This window comes from Rhinopithecus bieti, unplaced genomic scaffold (genome assembly GCF_001698545.2).
Source record: "Rhinopithecus bieti isolate Rb0 unplaced genomic scaffold, ASM169854v2 scaffold_6439, whole genome shotgun sequence".
NCBI classification, from domain to species: domain Eukaryota; kingdom Metazoa; phylum Chordata; class Mammalia; order Primates; family Cercopithecidae; genus Rhinopithecus; species Rhinopithecus bieti.
In genome coordinates this window covers 2,034,307-2,054,460 of record NW_016805421.1, presented here as the reverse complement: position 1 = coordinate 2,054,460, position 20,154 = coordinate 2,034,307, and the positions used below count along the sequence as shown (strand labels likewise).

Below are 20,154 nucleotides of genomic sequence, written 5' to 3'. Positions count from 1 at the left end.
ATAGCTGTGCCTATATTTTTTGTGTGGACACTCTATATGTACACTGTGGATATGTATGTACGTATGTTAGCAGCAACTTTATAATTTGCACCTCCCTATTGATTCCAAAATCAAACCAAAATAAAATTTTCTTTTACTATTTTAAGAGAATGGATAGTTTCTTACCAATCAAAACTGTACAGAAGCGTAAAAATAATATCTGATCAGATATTATTATCTACATATATATCTGTAGATATAATATCTACGGATATTATACTGTAGATTAAATTATTGCACAAAATATGCAAATATTCAAATTATTTGATATTTCTAGAGCAATATATTACAGATAACAGTTCTACAGCTTAAAACTCTACAATCTGGAAATTAAAATAAAGAATTATGTAACTGTTTAAAATTCACTTTATTGAATCATAAATTTTGTTGAAAAAAGTTTACAAAGTTCGAAATGAAGCACAGCAGATATTTACAATACTAAAAAAATTAGTTCGGGAACTTTCTTTTTAAACATTCCCACAGCCTTTCGCCTAGAATCTTATGAGCAGTATGGCGGGAAGGAGTGATGTCAAAGCAGAGTCTGTTTCATTGTAAGGAGCCACACCAGCACACATCTTGCAGCGCTCAATTTCTCCTCACTCCTATCAAGCAATCCTGAACGAGGTGGTTGTTCATTACTGTGATTTCTTCTGTCCTTGATTTTGAATCCTTAAGGTATCGGTAAATAAAAACCTGCAGATGCCTTGTCAGTGAGGATTCAAGTTAGGTTATTAAAGTGTGAAATCTTACTCCACTGGAACGATGTGGTTTAATTTTGTGCATGTGTGTTAAAGTCCCACTAAGTAGTTGTTAGTTAAAAGTTAATAAGGACTTCTCAGACTCCATGAATATTGAAGGACTATAGTAAAAATCCAGAATGGGTCAGAGATTTCTACATTGTATATTGATCAAAGCTGCCCAGCTACTCTAGGACAACTCAGTAGCAAAACCAATACTCATTCTCTGTTTGTACCATGGCTGGCCATGGTGTTCTTAATGTTTTGGTGGTCTGGAAGATATCTACAACTCCTTTATACTGATTATTTTCAAAACAATGCTCGATGTTATGAAGATTTTACTCCTTCCTAGCTCACATTACAATGAACTGAAATAGGTCCATCTTGACCACAGTACTCTTTTGTTTTTATGCACTTGGCCAATGAAGTGAATAAATCTTTTTCCAGACTTTGGCACTTTTTACTCTGGCCAGTCAGTAAACTGGAACTGTCTCACTGTTCAGGACCAGCTGTCCTTGGCATCTATTCCCTTGAGATAAATTATGGCATCTTGTACTCAGCCATAGGATCTACCACAAAGTACTGGTATCTTGTGGATTATTCTTTTGGCCAGTATTGGTGACAATTTTCTCTGCCCATTTCACACAGCTTGATGAAATTGTGTTTCCAGAGCATCCACTAGAAGTCCTCAGTGATCTCTTTCAAGGGTCCCTAATGTAAGCTTTCTGTTGTTCTTTACTCATCAATAAAACTGGCATTGATGTTAACCAAATCCTTCTACCCCATAGATAAGTTGCAAGTACGACCTTGTGGATTCATGTGGTGTAATATTAACAAGGTGATTTTTGAAATTACTGCATGGAAGATTGGCACTGATGAATCCTGAGATTTGAGCTTTTGAGCTGGTTAGATGCTTAAATTTGAGCACCATTCCTATGACATTTTGTCCCGTCTCTATTTGTGTCAGCTTCTAATGTATGCATACAAGTTTATAGCTGGCACTTTGGTATTTACACAAGTAACTGCTTCTAACAGTGCATCATGGACAAAGATAGATTGGTCTCCTGCTTGAACTGTGTAATTCCTCTGGGGTCTCATTAAAGTTGCATAGGCATAATTATCTATAGTTTTTTCATGCTTGATTCTTTCTAACATGGCATCTACAACAATGAAACAACCAGTCCAGCCAACTCTTGCAGATTCTGCATGGTGGAAGCTAAAGGGGGAATAAATGTGTCACATGGTGAGAAAGGGAACAACAGAGCCTTTGTCAATTTTTAAATCAAGTTGTTGTTGGGATTTTTTGGTTGTTTTTAGTTCTGTATATATTCATGATAGTAATCCTTTATAAGTTATATGATTTGAAAATATCTTCTCTCATCCTATGGTTTGCGTTTATCACACTTGGCTGACAGTGTCTTTTGATTCATAAATGTATTATTATTATTATTATTATTAGAGATAGAAGTCTCCTTATTTTGCCCAGGCTGGACTTGAACTGCACTCAAGCGATCCTCCTGTCTTAGCCTTCTGGGAAATTGGGACTACAGATGCGTACCATCACATTCTAATTTTTAAAATTTTATGAATTCCTATTTGTCTATTTTGTCTTTTTCTGTGCTTTTGGTGTCATATCCAAGAAAGCATTGCCAAATCAATGTCATGAAACTTTTTCTTATGCTTCTTATAACAGTGTTAGAGTTTTAGTTTACCTTTAGGTTTTGGTACATTTTGAATTAATTTTGTATAAAGGGTCCAACTTAATTATTTTGCATGTGGATATCCAGTTTTCCCTGTACCATTTGTAGAATAGATAGTCCTTTCCCCATTGAATGGTTTTGGTACCCTTGTCAAAAATCATTAGACCATGTATGTGAGGGTCTATTTCTGGGCACTCTATGCTATCCCACTGGTCATATTCCTTGACGCTAGTACTTCATGGTTTGATTATTATAGCTATGTAGCAAGTTTTCAAATCAGGGAGTGTGTGTCTTTTGGGTTTGTCCTTTTTCAAGATTACTTTGACCAATGTCTCTTGAAATTCGATATAAATGTTAGGGAGGATTTTTCTATTTCTGAAAAGTGCGTCACTAGGATTTTGATAGGTATTGCATTGAATTTGTAGCTCACTTTGGGTAGTATTAACATCTTAATAATATTAATCCTTCCAATTCATGAACATAGAATGTCTTTCCAATTATTTATGTCCTCTTTAATTTCTTTAAGCAATATTTTGTAGTTTTGTTGTACAAGTTTTAACCTTCTTGACCAATTCCTAAGTATTTTATTCTTTTTGATGCTATTGTAAATGCAATTTTTTAAGTTTCCTTTTCAGATTGTTCAGTTAGTCTATGAAAATGTAACTGATTTTTGTGTGCTAACTTTATATCCTCCTGCTTTGTTGAATTTGTTATGTCTACATTTTTTGGTAGAATTTTTAAGGTTTTCAATATATGTGATTGTGTCATCTGCAGGGATAATATTACCTCTTCCTTTTCCATTCATATGTGTTGTATTTCTTTCACTTGACTCATTCATCTGGCTAGAAATTCTAATACTATACTGAAGAGAAGTGCCAAAATTAGCAACCCTTGCCTTATTCTTGATATTAAAACTTTCAGTTTTTCATAATTGAGTATGATATTCACTGCAGGTTTTCATAAATGGCTTTTATTATGTTGAGTGGTTTCCCTCTACTCTTAGTTTGTTGAGTGTTTTATCATGAAAGGGTGTTAAATTTTGTCAAATGCTTCTCTTTGCATCAATTGGGATGATAATGTGTGCTTTTTTTTAGTACTTTCTTTCTGTTAATGTGGTGCCTTGCATGGATTGGTTTTTGCATGTTGAATCATCTTTCCCTTCCAGAAATAAATCCCATTTAGTCATAGTGCATAATGCTTTTAATATGTCACTAAATTTAATTTGCTAGTGTTTTGTTTCAGATTGCTATATCAATGTTTATCAGAAATTTTGGTCTGTAGATTTGTTTTCCTTGTGATGTTTTTGTCTGACTTTAGTATCAAAGTGATACTGGCCTCATAGAAAAATTAGAAAATATTCTCTTCTCTTCCATTTTTTGAATATTTGAGAAAGATTTGTGTTAATCCTTTGAGTCTTTTTAAAACATTGGTAGAATCCACCAGTGAAGCCATCAGGTCCAGGGATTTTCTTTGTTGTAATATTTTTGAGTACTGATTTAATCTTCTTACCAATAGTTACAAATCTATTTAGGTTTTCTATTTCTTCAAAATTTAGTCTTGGCAGGCTTAATGTTTTTTTATAATTTCTCCATTTCACCTAGATTAGCCAATTTGTTAGTGTACAATTATTAATGTTTAATTTTAATTTCTCTGGAATCACTAGTGATGTCCCCATTCTAATTTCTGAATTTAGTGATCTGAGTCTTCTGTCTTTTTTTATAGCTGTTCTATTCGAAGTTCTGTCAAATATTTTGATCATTTCAAATAACCAACTTTTGGTTTCCCTAATTTTCTCTATTGTTTTTCTATTCAGGGCTTCATTTTTCTCTGCTATAGTCTATTATTTCCTTTCTTCTGCTAGATTTGGCTTTAAATTGTTCTCTTTTTCTGGTTCCTTAAGTTGCTAAGTTAGGTAGTTGATTTCATATCTTTGTTGATTTAAACATGTTTATAGCTATACATTTTTCCCATTAGTACTACTTTCACTGTGTCCCATAAGTATTGGAATATTGTGTTTTTGTTTTAATTTATTTCAAATTATTTTCTGTTGCTTTTATTTTTTCTTCGATCCACTGGTTGATTTGGAGTTTGTTTTTTAAGTTCCACAAATGTGTTCATTTTCCAGTTTTCTTTGTGTTATTGACTTCTAACTTCATCTCATTGTGTACAGAGAAGATACTTTTTACAATATCTGTATTTTATATCTATTAAGACTTAGTTTGTGGCCTAACATGGTCTGCCTGGAAAATGTCTCATCTGCAGTTAAGAAGCATATGCATGTAGTTGTTGCTGAGTGAAGTGTTCTGTGTGTGTCTGTTAGATCTAGTTGATTTATTGTGTTAAGTCCTCGTTTTTTTACATATCTTCTGTCTGGTTGTCTATGGATAATTGATGATGAGATATTGAAGTCTCAAATTATTACTGTATAACTTTTTATTTCTTCAACTTTGTCAGGTTTTGTTTTATATATATTTAGTCTGTTATTAGGTATGAAAATATTTATAACTTTTATATCTTTTTGCTATATTGAAACTTAAAAAAATAGTCATATTTTAAGTTCTGGGATACATGTGCAGAACGTGCAGGTTTGTTATATAGTATACATGTGCCATGGTGGTTTGATGCACCCATCAACCAGTCATCTACATTAGGTATTTCTCTTAATGCTATCCCTCCCCTAGCTCTCCACCCACTGACAGGCCACAGTTTGTGATGTTCCCCTCTCTGTGTCCATGTGTTCTCATTTTTCAACTCCCACTTATAGGTGAGAACATGTGGTTTTTGGTTTTCTGTTCTTATGTTAGTTTGCTGAGAATGATGGTTTCCAACTTCATCCATGTCCCTGCAAAGAACATGAACTCATCCTTTTTCAAGATTGCATAGTATTCTATGGTGTATATGTGCCACCTTTTCTTTATCTAGTCTAACATTGATGGGCATTTGGGTTGGTTCCAAGTCTTTGCTATTGTGAACAGTGCTGCAATAAACATGTGTGTGAATGTGTCTTTACACTAGAATTATTTATAATCCTTTGGGTATATATCCAGTAATGGGATTGCTGGGTCATAAAAATAATGACCAAAAGAGAGCAGAGGTGGCTATACATAATCAGACAAAATAAACTATAAATCAGAAAAGTTGGCATGAACAAAAATATTATATATTAATAAAAATGGTCAGAAACACTAAGATCTCGGAGAGAAAGAAAATGCACTTAGGTACATTTTACCACAGTTTTCAGCACAGGAAACTTGCAAATAAAACAAAAGAAAGAGATGCTGAAGGAAAAGTAGCAGCTTGAACATTTGCAAAGCCACTGGGCTAGGAGAAAAGAAAACAAAAATAAAAACCAACATTCTTGAAGCTACCAAGGAAGATAGCACTTAATGAGGACAAGATCCTGAAGAAAAAAGTTATATATGCATGAAGTGATATGTAAGAAATTAAACAAAAATAATATACTAAAATAGCTAAATAGGAAAAAGTTTATAGAATAAGAATATGAAGAAAAGTATTTTATACAGCTGTACAATGTATTTGTGTCTTACTTTAAGTGTTCTTCCAAAAGAGTCAGAGTTAAGAAAAATAAGTTTATAAAGTAAAAAAGTAATAAGGAGCTAATGTTAACATATTATTGAAAAAAGAGTTTTCAAAATGAATCTAGTGTAGCCTAAGTGTACAGTGCTTCTAAAGTCCACAGGAGTGTACATAATGTCCCAGGTCTTCACATTCACTCACCACTCACTCACTGACTTACTCAGAGCAGCTCCTAGTCCTGCAAGCTCTATTCGTAGTAAGTGATTTATACAGATGTACCATTTTTAACCTGTTTTAATATATTTTTACTTTTCTATGTTTAGATACACAAATATTTATTATTATGTTATAATATCCTATAGTATTTAGTACAGTAACATAATATACAGGTTCATAACCCTAAGAGCAGTAAATGACAATATCATATACCCTAGGTGTCTAGTATGCTATATCATCTAGATTTGTATAAGTACACTCTATAATGTTCAAATAACACTGAAATGGCCTAATGAAGCATTCCTCAGAATGTATCCCTGTACTTAAGTGACACAGGACTGTACATGATCAAATGTGTTATACTATATTTGTAATGAATTGAATACCACAGACTCTTTAGCAATTCTACCAGATTAACTCATTTCTGTGCATATGTAAATAAAACTTTTCTTTCCATCTGTATGTACATGAGGGGTATACTGAATTGGCATGAGGAATAGTTAAATTACTACAACCCTTTGCAAGTAATTACAGAATGAATTGGATTTAAAAACTATTATGCAACTAAAATATATAATTGAGACTGAATTATAATAACTACAATAGAGACTGAATCGGGACTTTATAATACAAAATCAAAAAATAGTGATTGTATCATTTTATTATTTATAAAGTTTTATAAGTATATATTTATAAAAATTCATACTAATAAAGTGTCAGTTCTGTGGTTTCATGTGTTTATTAGCAAAAAATCAAGTTGCTTCTATAAAAGTTGTAAAACTACTAAAGAAAAACTGTAAGAACATTTATGGAAGAGTTTGTACCTGCAGTGCCTAAAGAGTGCTTGATGATGCTTATTTGATGATTAAATGGATAGGCTAACTTATGTGGCTAATAGCCATGTATATATAAGCCTGTATTTGATGGTCTTACATTTCTTGGGCAATAATACTTTTCATATCCATGTATGAAAATCATTGACTTTTAAAAATCCTACACATCTTCTTAGTTACAAAGCCAAATGACCAAATGGCTTCCATAAATACGTATCAAATGTAATCTCTGTTTCAGCTACCATTGTGGCACAGGTGTGAACTTAACATCTGCATCAAATTAGGATGATCTTTTTAAGAGCTGAATTGGAATGCTGCAGAATTCCACTGGAGACTGTGTGAAATGTGGATAGGAATAGCTAAAAACACTACAACTACTGAATTAGCCAAATCCTTTGAAGTTGACAATGCTATATTCTGGAATGTAAAAATAAAAACAAGGATGCAACTGGAAAAATACATTTGAAGGTGCAAAGCATGCACTTGGTTGAACACTTATGCCAAGGATAGAGGAAGTAAAATGCAGCTGCACAGAACTGAAAATATTTTCTGGAAAGTAATGCTGACAGGTGATATGCTTTTGTAGAATGACTTTTTTATTAGCCACGCAAAAACATGCAAAGGTTGTTTTCACCCAGCATGTTCTGGGTCTACAAGACATTCTGCAAATGTACTGAGGTCTGCTACCAAAAAAGGAAGAAAAACAAAAATAAATATTTCAATATTTCTAATATTTCTCCTGGTAAAAGCCCTGAAGTGATGTAAAGTGCCTGCATTATAATGAAAATGAACTTGAGCAAACCCTGCATTTGGATGTGGATTTTTCTCATGGATCACGATTGTTGAGTACGTGGGAAAGAAAAGGAGCATTATTTGTTATAATACTTTAACAACTATTTCAATACTGCTTGTTAGACAATTTTTAGTAAGACTACACATAACATTTTAGGAGATATGTGGAAAAATAGATGTTGACCAGTATTACTGTGGTATATAGGTGGAATGCAATTGATCTTTGATACAAAGCTCCACAAACAAGTTTTTTTTCTTTTTTTAAATATAGGTTTTCCCAGTTAACCTGTAACTGTGTTCTTTTTCCTAGATAGATAAAGTGATGGAAAAGAAGGATGAATAGTCTGCCCAGGACTCATAATGTTGGTATTTCTTTCTTATAGTTAATTCACAGAGGTGGTTATCACTGGTAAATCTTTGTGGAAAATTCTCCATTCTTTTTTCTTTCGAAGTAAAAAGGGACTGTTTCATGCTTTATCCAAATTTACAACCAAATTGGTAAGGAAAATATGAGTCAAAGTATTTTCTAAGTCATAAATATTTTTGAATGTTTTTGCTACTAAAGTTTCACCATAACAAATCTCAAAGAAATAACAATATACTAATAGGGCTTTTGTGCTCTTCAAGGAAGTTCTGATGGGAGCATTTAACTCTGGCCCCAACCTGGAGACTACCTGCTTACTTATTGTCCCTGAGGTTATAGTCATACCCTGAGGTCAGTGGCTTCAATCCTTCTGTAGTTGCTGGTCACCTGTGGGACAGAACTGAGTCCACCTCACATTCTGTGTTGGGCACAGCTGAAATTTAGTGAGTTCAGTTGGGCACAAAGCTGGGTAATGTTCAAATAGAATAAAGCAAAGCATAAAGCTCTATCTTTTTCTTAACCACCCTCTGTACCTACCCATTAGTAATAAATTTGACTGGGTGGTTAGAGTTCGGGAGGTAGAAGCAACTCTAATGTTTAAGAGATGAGTCTGATAGTTTACTCTTTTTTGAAATAATTTTGAATTTTGAAATTTTAATTTCTAAATAACACTCTAAAAAATCTAGATCAAAAATTGCTATTTCATCAGGAGCATTAACTAAATAAACATTGCTAATAATAGCACTGAAAAGTATTACACACCTATTGGCACAAGATTGTGGCTTTTGGTAGAAGAAATAGCAGACCATAATTCAGACTTCATTCATTTTGCTTTCAGCAGTGCCCATCAGGAGGAAAGGGTTTGCCGATCTAAATTTGAGCAGGTTGGTGAAGTCTTTACAAACTTATTGCATAGTTTCATTTAACAAATCTTCAGGTTCAATTTCACCCTCGATACTTGCCTTATAGCGATAGATATCACATTTATTAGGTGAATTTATCCTTTTAGGGTTTGCAACATACATATATATTCACAAGTTTACAAATTCTGTTTTTAAAGCCATCTGATGTTGTGAGACTTACTATCATGAGAACAGCACGAGACAGTGCCCCCATGATTCAGTTACCTCCCACTGGGTCTCTCCCATGACATGTGGGAATTCAAGATGAGATTTCGGTGGGGACAGAGCCAAACCATATCAAGAGCTTAATTGACAAGTGCAATCATCCCATGCACCTGACCCCACTTGCCTGTACCTTTCATCAGAGGTCCAATAAAAATGCCTGAAGCTCAGTGTCCATTTAGGGTTCCACTTTCTCACCAGGATGTCTGTACAAGAGATGCATAGTCTTATGAGAGAGTAAAGTATATACCTTTTTAAAAAGTTTGTTTACTATAATATTCTACTAAGTGCATTTATTATCTTGCTTTCTCGCCTACCAAAAAAGGAAAAAATAATCATTTTAAATAAATTTTTATAGATGATACTGTCTTCAAATTCTTCATCAAATGTTTTCCTGTATAATTTTTTAAAGGTTTATTAAGTGATAATGACTTACTGATAGATTATTGTATAGAAACTTTACTGGAAGGGACTCAGGAAAACTGAAGAATTGAAGAAATCACAGAGTTCAGCTTCTGATTCACCTTTGTGGGTGATATGGTTAGGCTCTCACCTTGAATTGTAATCCCCATGTATCAAGGAAAGAACCTGATGGGAGGTGATTGGATCCTGGGGGTGGTTCCCCTATGCGGTTTTCTTGATAGTGAGTTCTCAGGAGAGCTGATGGTTTTAAAAGTGGCTCTTCCTTCTTCACTCTCTCTTTCCTGCCACTATTTAAGACGCACCTTGCTTCCCCTTAGCCTTCTACCATGATTGGAAGTTTGCTGAAACCTCCCCAGCCCTGTGGAACTGTGAGTCAATTAAACCTCTTGATATGGTTTGGCTGTGTCCCCACTGAAATCTCATCTTGAATTTCCACGTGTTGTGGGAAGGACCCGGTAGGAGGTAATTGAATCAGGGGGGCGGGTCTTTCCTGTGCTGTTCTGGTGATAGTGAGTAAGTCTCACAACATCGTGTGGCTTTATAAACAGGAGTTTGCCGGCAAAAGCTCTCTCTCTCTCTCTTTTTTTTTTTCCGGCCGCGATCCACCGAAGGTGTGACTTGCCCCCTTTGCCTTCCGCTATGATTGTGAAGCTTCCTAAGCCACGTGGAACTGTGAGTTCTCCATGAAACCTCTTTCCTTTGTAAATTGCCTAGTCTGGGCTATGTCTTTATCAGCAGCGTGAAGACAGACTAATACACCTCTTTTCTTTATAAATGACCCAGTCTCAGGTAGTATCTTTGTAGCAGTGTGAAAACAGACGAATACAGTGGGCATGTTCTGCTTCATACAATCTGACACTTGATTATAAACTACCATTCATATTGTCTAATTGTTGGCTGTACGTTTGTTCTTTTATCTCAAAAGAACCTGTTTTCTAATTAGTTAGTGCTTTATAGAGTGTTACTTTAGCCTTAGCTTGCTGCAAAAGAAAAATTTGGCCAGAAATTGGCTATATATCTATCTGATCTCTCTTCCCTCCCTTTCTGCCTTTCTCTCTCTGGCGAATCTATTATCTGTGAATAATGGCATTTGAAAGCAAAGCAAAATGCAAAATAAGCAAAAATAAAAGTTACCTGCTGTCAGAAGACAGAAGAATCTTCTGAAAATTCAATTAAAAATTAAGTTACCAGACTTCTTCCTTAGAAATTCTGATTTGGTAAGTCTGAGGTGGTATCCAGGAATTTCCACTTAATAAGCTTCCTTGTAATTCCATTGCAGGTGATTCTTCTACCTATGTTGAAAACACTGGTTTAGGGAATCTATATTAAGGATGATTCTGGTTGGCAGAATTTACCTATTTTCTAGCTATTCTACTGATATTTCCAGAACTGGTGGTCTATGATAAAGTATTTGAAACTTAAGTATTCGATTCTGGCTATTCAAAACCCAGATTTTTCCCAGAAGGGCATTCTTATCCTACTATGAACCCAACAGCCATTCCTGATTTCCTTTTTATTGACTTTTGCTTGACCTACTCAGAAATAACTATTATTTGGGTCCAGCGAGGCCCCAGGCTGTTACATATTTAACACTTCTTTCTCCAACTCTAAGCCATCCAGCTTGGTTTAGCTATATAAAAAGCCCTTTCACAGTGGTGTGTCTGCCTGGTTGTTTATTTAGTGCATATCAGTTTACTGTTGCTTGCTGAATTGTTTCTTTTTGCCAGGCAGAGATGTTAAGTTCCCTGCTCCTATTGCTACGTATTATCTGCAGCTTTCAGCCAAAATTATTAGTTTTGTTTAGTGAAGCTTCATTTATCTAAAACAATTTTCTTTACCTGTAATCATTTGACTTTTTCATGATTTTCCTGCCTGATTTGCTTGAGATTTTTAATGGTAATTCACCAAATAGTATATGGAAAGGTGGTTTATAAAATCATGTAGGTTTTTGAACAGTTCAAAGGATTTTACTGTTCCTCCCACCCCAATATGTACCTCTTTTCATTGTAATTTGCTTGTGTGTGTGTGTGTGTGTTCATCCCTTCTCAGTTCTTGAAAAGGAAGTTGTCCCATATAATTAGTGGCCATTTAAGTCAGAGGTAATTTTTGGTTTACAGTAGCCATATGTCCTAACAGCACAGTTATTTCAAATACATTATTCAATTTTCTTCATGAATGTATTCATAGTTAACATGAGTGAGTCCTGAATTATGGGTGAAGGTTTATTTTCACCATTGCTCAATTTCAACAATTTGTGTTAATTCTACCTTCTAAACATCTCATGTATTCATTCTCTCCTTTCCATCCCAATTGTCACTGCCTTAGTAAGCTGTCACTGTATTCTGCGGTGGACCATTAGGGGCCTGAACCTGCACTTCTGTTTGCCTTCTGGATTACTCTGTTTAAATTCTTTCACTACACTTGAGTGATCCTGGACAATCTACTTTCTCATCCCTCTATGTCAGTGGTCCCCAACATTTCTGGCACCAGTGACTGGATTTGTAGAAGACAATTTTTCCACAGACTGGGGTGGGGGAAAATTGTTTCAGGATGGTTCAAATGCATTACATTTATTGAGCACTTTATTTCTATTACATTGTAATATATAGTGAAATAATTATGCAATTCACCATGATGTACAATCAGTGGGAGCCCTGAGATTGATTTCCTGCAATCAGATGGTCACATCCAGGGGTGATGGGAGACAGTGACAGATGATCAGGCACTACATTCTCATAAGGAGCTAGCAACCGAGCTCCCTCACATGCAACCGAGCTCCCTCACGTGCAACCGAGCTCCCTCACGTGCAACCGAGCTCCCTCACGTGCAACCGAGCTCCCTCACGTGCAACCGAGCCTCTCACATGCAACCTAGGTCCCTCACATGCGCAGTTCAAATAGGGTTTGTATTTGCTCTTATTAGAATCCAATGCTGCTGCTAATCTGACGGGAGGTAGAGCTCAGGAGGTAATGCCAGCAATGGGGAGTGGCTATAAATATAGATGAAGCTTTGTCCGCTTGCTGGCCACTCACCTCCTGATGTGCAGCCCAGTTTCCAACAGGCCTCAGACTGATATCTGTATGTGGTCCAGGGACTGGGACTCCTACTGTATGTGTTTGCCTGTGGCCTTCCCTGGCTTGAAGTTCACACTAGCAATTCCTAAGCATTATTTAAGAAAGTTAGTGTAAAACTCTTCTCAGTAGCTTGAAAACTCCTCTCTGTGTCAAGTGGGCCACTTGAGTCCTTGTTCTCATCTATCTGCTGTGTCCTTTTTTGTTGCAGAAGTTGTGACATGTCATGGAAAATATTGTTTCCTTCATCTGTTTCTTTGGAAAGTTGAAGTCATTTTGCTCATTAAAAATCTTTTGCCTAGCCAAGTATCTTGCAGGAAATAGATGTTGATTTAAGAAATAAGTATTTACATGTGATAAAGGAGAAAGAATATAGCAAATTGACATTTGTATTCATTGGACTCCATTATTTTTTATGTAAGCCCTATTTCACTTGCCAATTTTTTGAGTCTACAGGGAAGTTATTTCTGTGCCTATTATAAGGATTTTATGTTTTTATGTCTTTGTTGAAGAGTTGAGCTCCAAATATTTTTTAAGAGACCGAGATGGACAGGTGCAGTGGCTCACACCTGTAATCCCAGCACTTTGGGAGGCCAAGGTGGGCGGATCATGAGGTCAGGAGATGGAGACCATCCTGGCCAACATGGTGAAACCCCGTCTCTATTAAAATAGAAAAAAATTAGCTGAGCTTGGTGGCACATGCCTGTAGTCCCAGCTACTTGGAAGACTGAGGCAGGGGAATTGCTTGAACCCAGGAGGTGGAGGATACAGTGACCCAAGATCGTGCCTCCGCACTCCAGACTGGTGACAGAGTAAGACTGGGTCTCAAAAAAAAAAAAAAAAAAAAAGAGAGAGAGAGAGAGGGACTCACTCCATCATCCAGTCTGGAGTGCAGTGGTGTGATCATAGTTCACTTTAACCTCAAATTTCTGGGCTCAAGCAATCCTCCCACCTCAGCCTCTCAAATACCTAAGACTACAGGTGTGAACTACCACACCTGGCTAATATCCTCAGTTGTCATTGCTTCAGGTGGCAGTTTACATGTAATCTAAGAAATGAAACTTGACCTCAACTCACTACAAACCTCACCTACATGACACTTATACCCATGGGAGAACATCACGTATATTTTTATCTCTGTTCCCATATGAAAATGACAGTTTTGAGTCTCTTTAACCTAGTTTTTATCCTAGTAATTCCCAGAATCTCAGAACATTGTTTAATTTTTATATTCCTACTACAAGATGACACATTGTTCTGTCTAGATCTTTCCCTGCCTGTTCCCTCCAAAGCTATTCTCCGTGTTGCCTAACTCATGGATTTAATTCAGATCTCAGCTGAAACTTCAAGAAAGGTTTTCATGATTGTCTAAAGCAAAGCCCAGTGATTGTCACTTACCTGCCTGAGCCCTGCTTTCATTCCCATGAGAGCATTTATTACTTTGCAATATGACAACATATTCACATCTCTGTATTTAAATGTTAAACTATAAAATTGAAAACAGAGATTATCTCCTTCACTGCTAAACCTGTGTACTTAAAGAAGTGTCTGTGTAATAAATATTTATTACATAAATAAAACATTTTTGTGTTAGAACTGACATTACCGTTGATCCTTGAACAACATGAGTTTGAATGATGTACACTTTTACCTTGATATTTTGCAATAAATATGTTGAAAAATTGTTTGGAAATTTGTGAAAACTTGAAAAAACTAACAGATGAATCCTGTAGCCAAGAAATAAAAAAAATAAGGAAAACTTAGTTGTGCTGTCAATTCATAAAATATATGTAGATACGACTTTATTTTAGCATTTGCTATCATAAAAATACAGAAGTCTATTACAAAAATTTAAAATTTATCAAAACTTACACATGCAAACACCTACAGACATGGTGCTATTTGCAGTTGAGAGAAATGTAAAGACATATAAAGAGGCAGTATTAAATAACGACTGCATGTAATTAACTGCAGTACATACCATACTACTGTAATAATTTAATAGCTATCTCCTGTTGCTATTGTGGGGATCTCAAGTGTTGCAAGGATCTGCTAACCTGCCATGTAACACTAAGTATCTCCTTTTGTGCAGTTCTTCTCTCCAGTTAAATGTGTATCTCAGTAAAATTGATTTCTCCAAGTTCTTGCATATTTTTCATTGTGTTCTGTGTAATACCTTGAACATTAAATAACACCGGGAGCCCAACCATAACGGTGTCACTAAAGGGTGTTTTTGGCGGAAAAAAGTGGGCTCCCCCCCCCAAAAAAATGAAAGCCAAAGAAAAAAAAAAAGTCATGGACCCATTAGCAATAACAAAGAAGGCAGACAAAATTACCTTGATATGCTTTCCATAGATTCAAACCGATTTCAGGCACGCTGCAGTGGCCCACCATTTCAGACAGAGTTCATTTAATCGCTCGGGTAAGCAGAATGGAATAAACATTATACGGCATACAATGAATCACTGTACCGGGCGCATTTATTATTCTCCCGAGTGATTTTCTATCATGCCTTCTTTACAATTTACAGTTCGCTTCGCTTAGCTATTAAGTTCCTGGATACAGTTATCTGTACATTTATTTTCTTCCTTATGATTTTCTATCATGTTCTTTATCTTTATTGTAGGAATACAGTATATAATACATATAGAAAATGTGTTCATCAACTGTTTATGTTATTGATAAGGTTTCCAGTCCACAGTAGACTAATAGTAATTACTTTTGGGGGGAGTTAAAAGTTACATGAGGATTTTTTATGGCACAGGCTGGAAACCCCAACCCCTTCATTGTTCAAGGGTTGGTTGTAAACGTTTTGAAAATGAAAAGTACACTCTTTGAAATGACCATATAGAAAGATCCAAGCCAGAACCTGCAAAACAAAGGTTGGAATTGCCATTTTATGATTCAATATAGGCTTTCTGACGATTAAGAAAATTTAATCTATGTTATCTTCTTACATGACTTATGACAAATGAAAAGTAGCATATGTTGTTTTTATGCTAGGAAGCTTTAAAAGTGTTATTGTTTGGCTCCATTTGAGAGCTTTTGAGTTGCCCTTTTAAAAGTAGCTGACTTAGAAAGTGCTCAGTTAATGTCAGTGTCAGTTTTCTGATGAGCTACCAAGCACTGGTGTGCTCCTGAGTGAGGGCACAACCATGTTTGAGTGAGAGTCTCAGCTGAGTGGACAGGTAGTCATCTGGCTGGATAACAGTAGGGCTGTCACTACAGAAGAATTCACAAGTAAGGTGATGACAGAAGTAGAAATGAATCCTTTATGGGCATGAGGTAGGTGGATTCAATCATAGTTAATTAAGGATGACAGAAAAGACATAAACTGAATTACAGTCTAATGAAGCACTTGGCCTTATTTGCTGTGTGAAAGACTTTCTGGCTATTGGCTCTCTTTGAGGACATTTGTATTTTGTCTTTTAGACACACATGGTCATGTGCAGAATAACAGAACCTGAGTGTAGACTAATCCCATGACAACCTTGGATATTGAGTGTTGTCCCCTGTGCCCCAAGAGCTCTGATTCCCACTTAGACATGGAAGAACCAGTATAGGTACCTGGAGAATTTTGCTTAATGACCTGCCAGTTGCTCAGTGATCTGATAGTTTGTGTCTGAAATTATGGAGGCATACTGCTCTTCTTTTTGAATCAATGAATATGCATCTATTTGACTAATTAGTACTCCAAGAATATGCCTTTTATTTTTTCTAATAACCTTCTCACTTGAATTCTTTTCATAAGTGATATTTAGAAGATGCACTTACGAAAATGACAGTGCACTCCATGCCAAGTCTTATTGTGACCGTCATTCCTGATGTTTAATAAACCCACATTTATATATAGCCCATCCATCTCTTCCCCTTTCCAGGACACAGTGTTGTTTTCATTTTACCCAGGCACCTTTCCTTTTAATGTTCACTGCATTGTCAAACATACCTTATCTGAAGTAAATGATGTTACTGGCTGTCCTGGGGGAACACAGTAGATATCAGTAGGTAAATAGAAGCTCTGGTAACTTCTGCAATGTCAACTTTATCTCTGTCACCATTATGGTGATGGAAAGCATGTGAAACCTGCTGGTCTATTTCATCTCCCTGACTGCATCTCTTGCAATTGGGGGAATGTGACTGATGTGCAGCTACACAAGAGTTTTAATTAATGGGAAATACCACAGCAGCAAGTAAAGATAAAGTTTCAATACTCAAATGTATTTAGAGGCCCAATATCATTAGCAACATTGTCAAAATTCATTCATCTATTTATTCATTTATGGGAGTCTCATGCTTATATAACTAGGAAGATTTGAACTGTTTAGGGAGATCAGCCAATCTTCCCATGGGGAAGGGACACTTGTTTTAGTATATTAATGATCAGTGGAAATTAAGTTACACAAGAAGAAAGAGAGGAGCATTCCAAGTAGTGACTGTATAAAAATTATTTTAATATAAAAAAATCTGTTGAGTACAAAGAATAGCAAGAATGTTTGTGTGACTAGACTAAGAAGGATAGAGTATGGTTTGAGATGATGTTGGAGAAGTACGTGGAAACCATATCAGGCTAAATATTGTTACCCATGTTAGAAGTTTTTGTCTTTATCATTAAAACTGTGAGAAACCTCTGAAAGTTTTAAGAAGCGTAACTGTATCATTTGTGGTATAAATATCTTTCTGAGTGTGTCCATTCAGTATCTTTAAGTCTGTGGCATGTAGCTGTGTTTCTCTGGGTGCATGTGTTTGGATGAGCGGCATAATCAAATTTTACTAACCTATTCAACTAGTATTTTGAGCACCTGTTCTGGGTACTCTTCTAGTTCTTGAAATGAGACCTGTAGATAAAGATATACAAGATTTTTGATTTCATGGGAACATTATTGTGGGAAAACACAAAATAAAAATACCCAAAGTCAAATAATGAGATAATATAATTTTGTGTAATGATATGTGCCATGAAGAAGATTAAGTAAAGTAAGAATATAGAGGATGAGATGTGACAGTGATTAGGGGAAACCAAAGTGAGGGAGTGTGTTATGAGAAGATGTAGGGAAGAGCATTCCAGACTGTGATGAGTAAGTGAAAGTCTTAAGAGGGGTATGAGTTTAGCATGTTTGAGGAGCAACAAGAAGACTATGAAAGAGGCACCAGGCTAGGACATGAGTTGAGATGAGTTCAGAAAGGTAGTTAGGGTTTAGATTTAAAGGCTTCACATGGCATATTTATTAGTGCCTTCTCGCTATGAAGTATGGTTAAAAGGTTATAGAGAGCAAGGGAGGATATAACGATAGATACAGAGAGTAAGAAGTCTGTTGCAATAGATTTGGTAAGATAGGGTAGTTGTTCGTGGAAGATCAGATTCTGGATACATTTTGAAGGCAGAGCCAACAAGACTTACTTATGGATTAGACATAGACAGTAGGTGGAGAGATAATGGACAGAAAAACTAATTTTGTTTTGGGCCTGTGCAACTGGGTAAATGGTGATAGCACGTGTTGAGATGGAGAAGATCAGGGGGATAATGGAATTAAGGAGAAATTATTCTATCATGTATTTGGGATGTTTTATAATGTCAGAATAGGCATTCTGACATTTCTATTAAGTATACAAGCCAAGATCAGATTATGAAGTTGAACATGAGTATGGTTTGCATTTTTAAAATGTGTCTACCTTTGATGTAGAGCAGATTGTTGCGAAAGCACTCTTGCCTCCCACGCTACTCTCTTAGTAACCAAACTGTAGTCAAAGTGTGATTTAAATGTATATACTTAAAGGAGGAGGTGGTAGAAGGAAGTGATACAGTAACATTGAAGAGTTCCAAATGCAACTTAAGCTTCACAGTGGAGTGGGATGGAGGAGATTTAAAGATTTCCAGGGTGTTGGCTGTGAGCCTAATGAGTTTAGTCCTAATTTCCTGATGGAGGAGGAAAGTGAGATATCCTCCCCTTTCCCTCCCATTATAGAACCCTCTGCAGATCATCATGTAAGGCTATAGACTGTGCATGTACAACTTCAGGAGCAATGGACCTAGAGTGAGACAGGAGAGGTGGCTGGTGGTCCTCAGAGTGGAGCAGATTGGCAGACCTCCTTCTACCACTTTTATTATTACGAAGCTGTGCTGTCTGATACAACAGCCATTAGCCATAGATAGCTACTTAAATTTAATAAAATCAAAACTAAATAATATTTAAAATGCAGTTGTTCAGTTGTTCAGTAGCACTAGCTACATGTCAAGTGCTTAATTGTCACATGAGGCTAGTGACTACCAAACTGAATGGGGCAGATATAGAACATTTATATCATCAAAGCAAGTTCTTTTAGACAGTATAATATGTAGAAAGAAGTGGATTGGATGATCTGCTGTATTTCTGCCTTCTAGTTCAATTTCTATCTCTTGAGACTAAATGCAAATATATTATAGAGAATCCAGTACGAATTCAAATTTAATCAGGAGTTTGTGATAGGAAATATCCAATAGGTTGGAGCCGTATACTCCTGCAATTCTCCTATATGGGCTTTACCTTTAAAATATTAAGCGTGTGTGTGTGTGTGTGTGTGTGTGTGTGTGTATACGCATACATATACATACATACCATCTTAATAAAACCACAAATAACTGCTATTCTTGTGTTGAGACTTGGGAACACAGCTTCTGCATCAATTCAAAGAAACACAATAAAAAGTAGAGTTGGGCAAAGCCTGTTTATTCTATTTAGAGTCCCAGAAATGTACTTCCTATTTCTTTTGTTCCAATTTGATGAAGCTTTGACACTACAGCGAATTATGTAAGTTGTAAACAAAGAACTACATCATTATGAGCAGAACCTAACATAATATCAGCCTTTAATGGTCTTTTGTAAACCTGTCGTATGAATAGCAGTGCCTTACAGAAAATAGCACAATTGATCTAAAGAAAGCACTTTCATTCTGCACACTAACTCATTCAAGAATGAAGGACACCACACCATACAATGAAGTGTATTGAAATAGAAAAGTACATGAAGCCAAGACTGCCAAATTATTTATCTTTCATTAAAAGAGAAAATCACACATTATTATCTCTGGTAAATGAACGTGTTTGTCAAAGTTGGCAGTGGGCTCAGAAATAATAATCATAATAAATTCTATCCTCAATCAAGTAAGTATAACTGTTTTAATATAAATTTTAGGAAAGGGATTTCTGAGCATGGAATACTTTCCAAGGAAAGTGTAAATAGGCCTGTGGGTCTTGCCTGACCGTCAGTAGGGATAGCACATGCATCTGTGCAACCTGGTGGAGTGGCTCATCCAGGCCGAAGATATTTTTCTATCCCTGTAA

General features: G+C 35.8%; 1 pseudogene; it reads right to left on the bottom strand.

Moving 5' to 3' along the window:
* Nucleotides 1-931: 931 nt before the first annotated feature.
* The window catches only part of LOC108529816 (receptor-type tyrosine-protein phosphatase delta pseudogene), a 62,086-nt pseudogene continuing 42,863 nt past the window's right edge, over nucleotides 932-20,154 (bottom strand).